At 39.4% G+C, this 13,396-nt stretch overlaps 1 protein-coding gene and 1 long non-coding RNA gene across 7 annotated transcripts in view; one reads left to right on the forward strand and one right to left on the reverse strand.

Annotated features, from left to right (window-relative positions):
* TENM3 (teneurin transmembrane protein 3) overlaps window positions 1-13,396 on the forward strand; it is a 2,405,282-nt gene that overhangs the window by 1,150,040 nt on the left and 1,241,846 nt on the right. For all 6 annotated transcript variants that reach the window (XM_082444070.1, XM_082444075.1, XM_082444071.1 and 3 more), the window contains exon 5: window positions 2,341-2,500. The gene's annotated coding sequence lies outside the window, so the exon portion shown is untranslated. The remainder of the gene's footprint in view (window positions 1-2,340; window positions 2,501-13,396) is intronic.
* The window catches only part of LOC309651409, an 888,535-nt gene that overhangs the window by 510,222 nt on the left and 364,917 nt on the right, over window positions 1-13,396 (reverse strand). The window lies entirely within an intron of this gene.

Raw genomic sequence — 13,396 nt, forward strand, 5'->3', positions numbered from 1 at the left:
GGCGGTGTTCAACCCAATTTCAGTTTGTTCAGCGTCTCCTGCAAACCTTCCTGCCTAGCTTAGTATAGCATTTCATTGCCATCAGGGCAAATCTGGTACCAAAGAAGGTCACAAACTCTACCCCTGCCGGTGACCTTGGAGCCCAGAGTCTGAGGCTGGGCCACCTGAGACAGCTGCAGGGCCTTGCCCTCCCTGGACAAAGGTGGCTCTATTTCGCTCCTATGTAGTTTTCGTTTACTCAGAAATGAGTTACAGATTGTGTTTGTTTTCAGAAATTCTGTTTGCTGTTGTATTCTTCCTGTTAGTAGAGGCTTTACTAGAGGGTGCACAATCGATTATAAGCAGAGAAAGCAGTCCTTGGCAAGTGTAATTACTAAAAACTCATCTGCAAAGTAAACTGCCATCCATCAAACCTTATTATCTTATGACACATAAGAATCGTGACTTTGTTCCCTGTTTTGAGGATGTCACGTCTGGTTGGCATTGCCACCACTGTCTCCATGGCCGTTGCCACCATCACAGTTACAGCTGCTGCTAAAGCCCCCTCTTGAGGAAGGCCGCTTGAAGGGTTTGACTTCCCCGCTCTATTGAGTGGCCTGAAAACTTAGGTCGTGTTGGCCCTACACTCTGCCTGTCAGTCTTCCAAAGAGCATGTGGCCACGGGCTGTTCAGTTTTCTACTCAGCTCCTTGGAATATCATTGGATAATGTCTCTAGTGCTGGAATTGAATGGTAATACTCAATGAATACTGTATTTTCTATGAAAACACTTTCCGTTGTCAAAGTTCCCCAGGTACATGCTGGTAAATGATAGACACCACCTCCAGATGTGTTATTAGATGCTAGCATCAGGCCACACAGCAAAGCATTTCTTTTTTATCATCTGGGCATTCTTGTGTTTGATCTGTGAAGATAGTATCATTTAAGCACCACAATTCCTATACACTCATTTCAAAGATATCTCATGATGATCGTAAACTATTATGTCCCTCTTAATATTTCCCAGAAATTAAATATATTTTAAGAGTCCGTGTCTACCAGTGTCTTTTCAATCATTTATTCTAGAAATGTTGAGTGAATATTTACTGTGTAGTAGTTACAAATGAAACAACTATGATCCCTCACCTCATGAATCTTGGAGTCCCAGGGAGGAAGTCAAACCAACAAAAAGACCACAATATAATGCCGGGTTATGTTAATTTAGAAGAAAATGAACAGAGGACTGTAATATTCAGTAATGGAGAGAAGGCTGGTATTTAGATAGGGTGGTCAGGAAGGCTGGCTAGCAGAGGACGTTCAGATCAGGACTGAATGGTGATCCGGAGCCAGCTATGTGAAAATCAGTGGGAAGACCATGCCAGGCAGAAGATGCCCGTACAAAGCCCTAATGCAGTAAAGAGAACAATGTAACCACAGATTGGAAGAAGGCTGTTCCGCTTGGAGTGTGATGGTGTGTGTTAGGGAGATACACACAAACGAGATGGGAGAGGTGGATGAGGAGAGAGACCGTGACCATGGTATCAAACATTGGGCACCGTTATCACTCTGTGAGCTGAACCTACACTCCCAGCCATGGCCTTCACCCCTGCCCCCATCATTGATAGCACCTGCCCCTGAGTAAGCTTGTGGCTTATGGGAAAACAGAAGAGAACTTGCATTTTCAGAGGAGAGGCCGGCTCCCAAGAGAAGGGGATGAGAAGCATCTGCCCTAAATTTGTCCGGGTTTTTTTGTAAACTCACTAATCAAATAAGTTACTTCACCTTCCGTGTGGCAGAGAAATGAGGGGCAGAAGTTGCTTGATTCTTATCCTAATGTAGTGCCCACAGCAGTTCTGTTGTCTCTCTTACTCTTCTGGAAGTAATACAATCTATTATTGTACAAAGGAAAGTTCTTTTTTTTCCCCATAAAGTTGAATTTTTTTCCATTTGCTCTCAGAATCCATGATGTGTGTTATTGTAAAGTGAACATGCTAGATATACCCCAATACACGGTCATACTAGGCTTGAATGTTGTAATGTTTGAATATCCTAAGAAAATTAAATCCAGTGCTGAGAAGATCAGGGCCAGAGTTTTGATGGATCTGCTAACTACTATAGTCAACCTTGCCAAGTATGCCTTCAGTGTTTTATTTGTATCTTTAGTGAATGTTGTATACCTACACATGCACAATTATATCAAATTTATCTATTTATTCCTCTTTTCCAGAAAAAAAAGCTCATGCAATTATAAATGTTTATATGTAATAATTACCAACAGAAATTGAGTTTATATATGTGAACTATTCATGTACAGTCATAGTGGCTTGTGGGTCCCTGTGTAAGGAATGCCTTCTCTCTGCAGGCCAAGAGCTGTTTCCTAAGAGGAGGTGCTTCCTAGGAAGGCGAGGTGGCCACCATTCTCCGCGGGGCAGAGCCAGGGGGCCCAGGCCCAGTGCGCTGACTTTGCTGGCAGCTGGCCTACGTGGAGGTCCAGAACGACCCCCTGGGAAGACGCAGATGTGGTGAGTACCCACCCATGCGAGGCCAGGCGCTTTGATAGCCCTGTCTTCTGGAGAAACTTGTTTTCTGATTTTCTTGTCAATCCCGTCATTCTTTCATACATAAACTTTCTAACAAACTGTCAAACATCTGCCTTTTCTTTGTACACTTTTTTCTGCACCCTGCCTATAGCCATAGTACTTCAGTAGATAAATGACATCTCACCTCCTCTTTGTGCATAAGTGTGCAATGTTGCAAATGCCAACTTATAATAAGAAAGAAAGGAGGGAAGGAAGGGAGGGAGGGAGGGAGGAAGGAAGGAAGGGAGGAAGGGAGGAGGGAAGAAAGAAAGGAAAGGGAGGGAGGGAGGAAGGAAGGAAGGGAGGAAGGGAGGAGGGAAGAAAGAAAGGAGGAAAGAAAGGGAGGGAGGGAGGAAGGAAGGAAAGAAGGGAGGGAGGGAGGGAGGGAGGGAGAAGGAGATAAGGATGGAAGGAGAGGAGAAATAAATCAGACTATTGTGTAAGTCTGTAACTACACCGTTGTAGTTCTTTTAGCGTCGGTTAGAAATAGCTATTATCAAGTGTCCGGCTGCCAGGAGCCTTTGAAATCCAGTAATTATTTATGAGAATTTTATATAGAAGAGGTAGAAAACATAAAATAACTTTGGTTCATAAAACAGGAAAGATAAATGTTACCAGAAAAAAAAAATCTATAACAAATGTGTAATGAACTCTGTGAATGGAAATCTGTCCTGTGCTGGTGCGATTGTTAAATGGAAATCAAGGGTATTTGCTTTGTTGATGAGCAGGTCCTGCCCCTCTACATAAAAGCAGGTCTATTCCCGAAGATATGACACAGAAATATGATTTTTATTGTTAGAATTTTGGGGGGCATGCGGATTGTAAATATATTGTAAAGTAAACCTAAGGCTGCAGTTTTCTTTCTTTTTTTTTTTTTTTTTAACCATGGGCATTTAAAGTTTTTTGACATGGAATTTCTAAGTTCCTCTAAATGTAATTATAATCTTTAAACCACTTTATAAACAAGAATTATAAAAAGTAGAAAAGCATAAAGAATTACTATTTGCTGCACCATATACCCTCTGAGTACTTGACTATTTAAAGGTCTCTGACTATATTTAGAGAGAAATAATACTAGCATGTGATGCAGGCAAAGACTGAAAGCAGGAATTGTATAGAACTTCTAAATGTCACAGGTGTTATTGGAATGCAAATGTACTTTTCTGTGCGTTTTATAGGTGTTATATATAGCTAGCATTTGACACCATACTTTTACACTTTATGTTCTGACTTTTTCACCTATTACCTTTTTCCAAATTACTAGAAACTAAAAATACCCTCCTGAAATTAAGAGAATGGGTGCTTTGACAAATAAAGGAAGTGCGAGTTTTCTGCTATCATTAAGATATATGCTTATATCTTAATGAAATATATCATTTCTAAATGAGCTGAACTAACTACTCACTGTCAGAAATCTTCCTGAGATGGGATTTCTGCCTATCAACATAGGATAGATGTGACTTTGGAGATAAGTAATTTGGGCAATCTAATTATTTGAAAAAAGGAGGAGAAAATGAGTAATAAAATTATTATAGGAAAATTAGATTTCAATAAAATCAGAGTTGAAGATTAGAAAACACGTATAATTAATGAGAGGATTCCTTTTATTTGGCATTTGAACCACAAAATCGAAGTCTTCACATTTTTTCTTTGACAAAACTCAAGTTTTTCAGAAATTAAATAAAATTAAGGAACAGTTTCCTTTCGGAGCAAAGAGAGATGGTGCATTTTTAGTTAAACACATTATATAAAAATGTAATGAAAAGAAAACCTGTCACTTATGTCATTCTGCACATTTTTAAGGCAAATTGTTCATCAATGAGCTACTAATTAATATGTAGGAGAAATGCTGTATTTAAATAACATCCTCATTTGCTAACTGGATATTACATTAATGGGTATAAAAATATGACATAGCAAGGATACCACTTAAAGCCTTCAAAACTGTGAATATCCAAACTATTTTCTGTCTGATATCATCACAGTCACATTTATCACCAAATGTGTGTTTTATAAGTACTGTAAGTCATAAATCCAATGGCTTCTATTCTTTAGGATCGCATTTTTGGAGCTAGTTTCTTGACTAATATTCACTGCAAACACTTTCAGAGTAACTTTTCAGAAATAAAACAACTCTTGAAGGAACACAACTGCTTTCTTACTAGGAACAGAAGTATTTTAAAAAGAAAAGAGCATCTGTTCCTTTTCCCCTCCGATGATTTGTTTGTCCTCTGGATCGTGGGAATTTGCTGTGGGTAAAAAGAGAGGTGTGGTGCAATTCAGGATCACTTGGCCCATCTGGGAACTTGAGCATCCAGTTCAGAATGTGACCTGACTTATTCAGATGACACCAGTTTCTCCCATTCTTCTATTGTCATTTAAATTTCTGTTCATGTTTTGACAACCCTTCTTTAGTAGAAAGCACAGGAAACACCAAGCTGCACCTCTTGAATCTCCATTCTTAAGCTGGGATGCTTTATTCTAGAGCTAATGTTTCCATAATACGTGGTGTCACAAAGGAGAATGAAAGTCTCACTTTGGATATGCCTCTGTAATAATTCTCAGTTATAGACTATAATTAATCTGAATAATGGCAACAAAAGAAACACATGAGAAAAGTAATTTTAGTCTTTAGTTAAAGAAGCTTAATGAAAGCAGCATTCTTCCACTTAACAAATATTTATGTGCCAGGAACTTGGTTGCTAGGTGCTGAAGATCATGAAACTTACATCTACACTGTGCTCTCATTGCAAGTTGTTCTGATTGATGTAAAAAATAAAGCACGCAATTTTACCTGGATTTTGCAATAGGCTAATCTACCCTTGTCATAGGGGAAGGAGGGGCACATAGGGGATCCAGTATTTGAGCAGACTTGAAGCTTGGGGTAAGGAGTGGGCAGGATTTTAGGCCGTGGAAAGAACACAAAGTTCTTAAGGTGGGGAACTGCTTGGCACACTTGTTGACCTGAAAGGGGCCCAGTGTGTCTGGAGCAAGGAGAGCGGAGAGCCGATAGAGATCACACTGGAGCAGTGAGTGAAGGAAAGGTCGTCCAGGGCCTTGTAGGCCCCATTAAAGAAATGTGATCATTATTCTAAGTGCAATGAAAAACCATTGGGGATTTTTAGGCAAAGGAGTGATGAGGTCAGATTTCTATGAAAAATCATCACTCTGATAAATGTGCGAAGAACAAAACAGACATGGAGAGGAGAGGCTATGGGAAGACCAATTTGGAAAATTTTACACCAGTTCAGGAAGGGGAAGAGGTGACGTCGTAGGGGTCCCCTGGGAAGATGGAGACCAGTCCGTGGTTGTCATGGCTGGTTAAGAAAGAGAATGGAGCGGATGGGTTAGGGGTCAGAAGGGCCAAAATGACTCTCATGTTTCTGGCTGGAGAGATGAGGTAGTGTTTTTGATTCTTATGTTCAGTTTGAAGTGGCTACGATATATCTAAAAGGGGTGTATCCCAAAGAAAGCTCTGTATATAGTTCTGAAGCTCAGAAATCGGGACCAAAGGTCTGAATTTGGAGTCATTGGCTTTCAAATGGTAATTGAAGTCATGATAGAGGATGAGGTTGGTTGGAGAGAGCACATAGGGAGATAAAGAAGAAAAGCCCTAGGCAGAAAGAATCTGAAGGACTCTGAACTTTAGCCATTAGGTGGAGGAGGAGTAGTTGGGAACGGAGACTGATAGGAATAGACAGAGAAGTAGGAGAAAAACATGGAGAGCGAAGCGTCATAGAAGCCAAGGGAAGGAGACAGTATTTCCACACAGCGCTGGAAGGTCCGTAAAATGAACAGTACGAAGTCTCCCCTTGAGTTAAACACCAAGAATATCACTGGTAGCCTTTGCAACAGAATTTTGATAGAGGAGTGGGGCGAAATCCAGATTAAAGAAGGTTGTTCCGTGAATGACAGAGGAAGAAAAAGGAGCAACAAATGCAGACAACTCTTTCCAAATTTGGCTGTGAAATTGAGGAGATGAATAGGAATGCATGAAGGGAAAGATGGGAAATAAACAGAGGTTTGTTTGGTTTGGTTTTTTTGGTTTAGTGATAGTACAGAATTCCTGAAAAAATAGGCACGGATGGGATCCAGCAATCCGGTTTAGAAAAAGGTATTTTTTTCTTGAATAAAAACATTTTCATTAATATCTGAATAATAAAATTCATGTTATGATTTGACTCACATCTTCATCTTTTCTGCTGAGAAAATTTCCAAGTTAGCTTGAAGCCTCGTCGTGTATTAGGATCTTCCTCAGCGGTTTCCATCCTTGTCTACGTAGGACAGTCACCTGGGAAGCTGTATAAAATACAAATGCCTGGGTTCCATTCCTAGAGGTACTGATTTAATTGGACCGGGTTTTATACAGAGTATTGGGGGCTTTAAAAGCTCCCGAGCGATACTGAAGGGCAGCCGAGGGAGAGAAGTACTGATGTAAGGGACTGTTTTGTGCAACTACTGAGCATATTCAAGACGTTTTAAACATCCAAACTTATTATATTAGGAAATGGTTTTAAACAGGAAAAGGAATATCTCTTCTAGTGTATCAGGAGAAAAAGAGGGAAGGATGGATACACGTAGTAAGGGGCTCTATTGGTTCAGTGGCAGGAGTGTGAAGTGTTTGCTGTACCGGGGAGGACAGTGTTGGGAGTCACGAACAAAAGCAGTCATGGGGTCGAAGCAGGTAAACAGTGTTTGAAATAATCACCGCATTGAGTGGAAAAGAATAACAACTAGAGAAATGCAGTGAGATTGCCCGGCGTTGCTGAGAGCTTATTAAGGTTGACGACTATGAACGTTCAGAGGACTGCATGATTTTCTCCAGAAGCTTCCCAGCAGGAAAACTCACATATGGTATTAATCCAGGATGAAATTTTCCAAATAGTATGTGAAGAACAAAAGAGCCTGAGAATGCAAGAGGGTGGTAAGAGAACGGTGCGTACGTGGGGCTGTGGGTAGCAACCGGGCTGGGAAACGGAGCAAAGACAGGAACGCCTGACGTGATGGTCCTGATGGGGTCAAATACTAGGTTTAGTGAGAGGAACTGAGCAAACAGGGTAGGTGGAGAGAGGCTGGGGCTGAGGCAGAAGGATGTCTGACTTAACGTTTCGAAGTAGAGTTTCAGGAAGGGATATTCTGTTTTGTGACTCTGAGAGCGGGTGGATGAGGTGGAGTGAAGGGTCACTGAAAATGCGCATATCAGGAAACAGAGAGGCCAGGTCATGCCGTCCTCTGCTGGCAGTGCTGGGCTGGGAAGAGCCGGTAGACAAAATCTTAAAATAACGCAGAGCCGTATGCAGAGGTTTAGCAGTTGACAGCAAAGTGTAGAGGTTACGAGAGGCATACCTAGGTAGCATGGACTCAAAGAGTAGTTTTGCCCACACGAGGAGAGGAAGGATGAAGTCCTGTAAGTGGTGTGGAAGAGAGCACTACTCTTCCCTAAATCGCACCGTCCTCTCCTCGCTTCATGTATGTTTGTCTGTGTTGCATGGTTTGAGTGGAAACAGTCAAGTCTTGTGTCCAACTAGCTAGCCCATCAGTCCCATAGTGATGCCTCAATATTTTGTGAGAGTCGAGTCCTTCATTAACTCCCTGGGCCAGGAATATTCAAAGTCTTAGAAGATTTGCACAAGAAAGTCTTCTGGCACAGCGATCTGAGGATAATGGCTTTGAAATGGGGCTCGTGGCTCTACCACTAGCTGGTGACTGTGAGTGTGTGAATTAACTTCAAGCTCCTCATCTGTGAAATGGGAATAAAGATAATAAGTTCCAGTGTGGGATTGTGAAGATTCATGGAAGTAGTGTACATAGAACCAGCTGGCATCACCTGTCACATATGAAGTGTTTAATGAGTAGAAGCCACTCACATTATTGTTGTTGTCATTGTTGTTATCTTAATGTGTAATCCACCTCGTGTGCTACTGTTCAAGCTCGGATAAGTGTGAAAGGCTTCTTGGGGCGCCCTCCTGCCTCTGTGACGTCACACATTCTGAAACGCCCCTCCAAGTGCCCATGCTCTACGTCGAACTGGCACATTCATCTCAAACTGGCTCCAGCCCCAAATTTTTGTATCTTCCAGCCCGAAGTTTATTCTCATTCCAACCTCTAGATGGTGAACAGATAACCTTATCTAATAAATCCTGTATCCCCAGCCCCTGAAACAGAACTTGGACCAAAGTAGGTGCTAAGCAATATCTTAATGTAAAATGGTACAAAAGGGAACTTGGCCATAGGTCGCTAAGAGACATGTTGTTGGTTTATCTTCTAGAAGCAGTGTTAGGTGTGGAAAGCAGGTGCAGGAGGGAGACAGCCTGTTAATCCAAACTGAGGGAGGAGACAGCATCCTTTGCTTCATCCATTGCAAGTGATGTTTTCTGGTGCACTTGGCTGGGGGAATGGATAATTACGAATTACAATCATCAGTCTTAGAAATGATGAAAGTTCTTAACATCCCCACATCATGCCTGCTGAGCAGAGGCCTTAATCTGGCAACATTTCAGATATGATAAAAAGATGCTTGAGTAACATTTGGCAGAGGTTTATAAAACATTAAATCCCATAGAAACATATTTGAAAGACGTAGTTTTTCAAAGTTTAATAATTGGATTATTATTTAAATGAATCACTTTTTAAGATGTCATGCCCAGCAGGAAACCAATCATGTGAGCAAAATTTCAGTCTTTTAAAATTATAATTAAATTAAATAGTATCTGGTAGCTTACATGTAATACGGGTGATAGTGGTGCTGATCTTATGGAACAAAACATTATCAGCTGCAAAGAGGTACAATTAGCTTATTCTTGCAATATATAGTCATTTCAATTTAAAAAAAGAAAAAGTTAACAGAAAAAAAAAAGCTCAAAATTCTGAAGTAGTGGATTTAATAATTTCTTTTATATTAATGACCAGGTTGTCCTAACAAAAGAATTAAGTAGAAGAGATTGTAGAATGGGCTTTCCCAACAATAGAAATAAGATACAGCATTAGCAAACTACTATTCTTATATTATGATGGCAAGGAGAAAGGCGGGTAGCACTGACTGAGCACTTCTCTACTGAAAAATCCTGTAGACACTGTATGTGGCGTATCTCATTGAATTGTCATTCACTAACTATTGTCCCTAATTTTCATATTATTTTAAAAAATGATACCAAGAAAGATTGACCTGGTGAAAAAGAGCTATTAAGTGACAGATCTGAGGTCTGAATTCTGTCAGATGCCAAAGCCAGTATTTTGATCACTGACGTATGAAGCCTCAATTCATCCTTGGATTGTCTAGACAGCCGTGGACCATTAACTTATTCATTGCAAGTTAAGAGTTTAAAACCAAGGAGTGAACAAATGATTTATGAGGTCTTAGAAAATGCGGTAGAACTACTAGAACATATTTTGTCAAAATTCGTCATTTTTCTTGGATAGTTTTTAGACTGACAAAGCAGGAGTCAGGATTCTAAGCTGACATAACAAAGCTTCTGTCATAACAAACTCATGGGCAAGATGGAGAAATGGGAGCAAGATGATGAAATAGATAGGAAATACTGGTGCTGAGATTATGTATTGTCAAATAATTATAGTGACAAATGAAGGTTACAGATATGATTGTGTGAATGATAGATTTTAAAGTGGGACTTGAAATGTATTGTTCAAACTTTTGTTTAAGATATTTTAGAAAATATTTTGAATAAAAAATATATTAGGAATTTTGAAGTCTAGAAAATAGATTAACAGGTTTTAATCAGAAGACCCTACATTCTCTGAATAATTAAGAAATTTAATTCCGAACTACCCACAGAATGGTAGAGACGTTTTGAAAAGAATACAACTCTGTATAGCTCACTTCTTGAATTGGGGAAATTTATTTGTGGTTTGAACATTCAGTAGGGAAATGGTTTCCCATCTAATAGAGGGCATTGTACAGGGAGGGATGCCCTTCTTTGGAGCAAGGCTTTAAAAGTGTCAGGGTTTCTCAGTCACTTCATTGGCAATGAAACAAAGCAGAACAGGAGACAGCAAACTAAACCTAATAGGGAGAGTTTATTCAAGGGTTATATTATATGATAGAAAAATGATTTAAAATAGTAGAAGTGGCATTTCAAAATAACTTCTAGTTGTTTTAAATTTCTTAATATTGAATAGCATGTAGAAAGGTAGTAAATGTCCGTAGGCTCTATAGGAGCTTAAACCTGGTGAAGTAATAATCCCTGTGGTAAGCAGCTTATTATGAAAGATGCAAGTCAAAAAAAGGCAGAGCAAACAGAGACATCAATATGTCTTCCTCAAGTTTAGAATCAGTATTTATTTTAGAGCTTTGAGTCAATTTCATTATTCTGTCTCCTTCTTGGTAGTCAATTTATTGTTTAGGGCTCTCTTGATTAAACCCTGTCACTTCAGGGGAAGTTCAAGAGAATAGTGCATTATTGACATCACAGAAACAGTTGTTAGTAATCAATACATTTTGAACCACATACTGGGTATATCTTTAAGGACCTAATTCATCAAAAACAGGCTTACTGGGGCTCTTCATGCTATTTTCATTGATTTTCCTTTTGTGGGAAGACATGGTAGATATTCTATATGTGAAATAAGAGTTATATACAAAATAAAGAAGTCAGCTGCTCAAAAAAATGCTCAGTTACAAAGAAAAAAATCAAGTATAAGGATTCTAAAGAAGAAATAAAATTGAATTTAAGTTGTTATTCTCGCATTTTAATATCTCATGCAGAAGAATGTAATTAAATGACTTAACAATTTTTTAAAAGATTACACGTAAGGAATACCAAATTCTAGGTGTGAATTCCATTCTTGACTTACTGTGTGAAATAGAGGTAGAAAATTACTTTTATTTAGTTATCTTATGACCACTGCATAGCTTTCTTTTAAATTTAAAATTAAGTGTAAATATACATTGCTTTATGCTGTATGTCTTCTATATATTTTTCTGTTAATGTAAAATTTTAAATAACTATTGGAGTTCACATTATAAAGTATCCTAAATGAACCCCAGTGTACAGCAAATGATTTATAAAGGGAATAATAACCTTCTAATCTTGCAAATCTGTGTTTTCCTATATAATGTTAGCTTAAAAAATCAAGACAATTCTTTTTTTTTTTTAACATCTTTATTGGAGTATAATTGCTTTACAATGGTGTGTTAGTTTCTGCTGTATAACAAAGTGAATCAGCTATACGTGTACATATATGCCCAAATCCCCTCCCTCTTGCGTCTCCCTCCCACCCTCCCTATCCCACCCCTCTAGGTGGTCACAAAGCACCGAGCTGATCTCCCTGTGCTATGCGGCTGCTTCCCACTAGCTATCTGTTTTACATTTGGTAGTGTATATAAGTCCAGGCCACTCTCTCACTTTGTCCCAGCTTACCCTTCACCCTCCCCGTGTCCTCAAGTCCATTCGCTATGTCTGCGTCTTTATTCCTGTCCTGCCCCTGGGTTCTTCAGGACCATTTTTTTTAGATTCCATATATATGCATTAACATACGGTATTTGTTTTTCTCTTTCTGACTTACTTTACTCTGTATGACAGACTCTAGGTCCATCCGCCTCACTACAAATAACTCAATTTCATTTCTTTTTATGGCGAGTAATATTCCATTGTATATATGTGCCACATCTTCTTTAGCCATTCATCTGTCGATGGACACTTAGGTTGCTTCCATGTCCTGGCTATTGTAAATAGTGCTGCAATGAACATTGTGGTACATGACTCTTTCTGAATGATGGTTTCTCAGTGTATATGCTCAGGAGTGGGATTTCTGGGTCGTATGGTAGTTCTATTTTTAGTTTTGTAAGGAACCTCCATACCATTCTCCATAGTGGCTGTATCAATTTACATTCCCACCAACAGTGCAAGAGGGTTCCCTTTTCGCCACACCCTCTCCAGCATTTATTGTTTGCAGATTTTTTGATGATGGCCATTCTGACTGGTGTGAGGTGATACCTCATTGTAGTTTTGATTTGCATTTCTCTAATGATTAGTGATGTTGAGCATCCTTTCATGTGTTTGTTGGCAATCTGTATATCTTCTTTGGAGAAATGGCTATTTAGGTCTTCTGCCCATTTTTGGATTGGGAAGACAATACGTTCTTTTCAGTATTGACAAAGAATCTGAAATGAGGGCTAGAGGAAAGTAGCATATCTTAAATTGTGTTATAAGATGGAATATTACTGCCCTTCAGAGTCAGGAAGAAAGACTTGATCTAAAAGTGAGGGTTTTCACTTTTAAAACAGTGGCCTATTTTGTTTTCTGAAATCCACATATTTTAGGTCACAATCTAACCCCAAAATCTGCCCAAATAGCCCATTATTCTAATTTTTGCGTTGGAGGTGCATTGTTATAAGCTCCTTGAGTGAATTTGCTGTGAAGAAATCTGATTTGTGAAAAAACAAGAAATCTCTTCACAGCTACATATCAGCTGCATACAGCTGCATACAGCTACAAGTGACTCAAACGGCCATTGAATGCACAGACACTTTGTATGTTACCTCACTCCTGGTCCAACCTTAAGTTGGGGCCTTACTTACCACTTGACCTCCCCACTCTTTCCACGTAATGCCTCACCAGTCCAATCCATCTGATGCTTTGCTCTAGCTAATATTATATGCCAGAAATATTCTCCTTCCTTGTATGTATCGGTGGTTCAATACTTTTTATTGCTGAGCAGTGTTTCATTGACTGGGTATACTTGATTTGTTTATCCATTCATCAGTGGAGGGGTATTTAAGTTGTAATCCATTTGGGGGGGCATATTTTGAATAATCTGCCACGAGAATTGGAGAACAAGTGTTTGTGTGGATCTATATTTTTATTTCCCATGGGTAGATAG

This window comes from Balaenoptera physalus (assembly GCF_965194825.1).
Source record: "Balaenoptera physalus genome assembly, chromosome: 21".
Taxonomy (NCBI): Eukaryota; Metazoa; Chordata; class Mammalia; order Artiodactyla; family Balaenopteridae; genus Balaenoptera; species Balaenoptera physalus.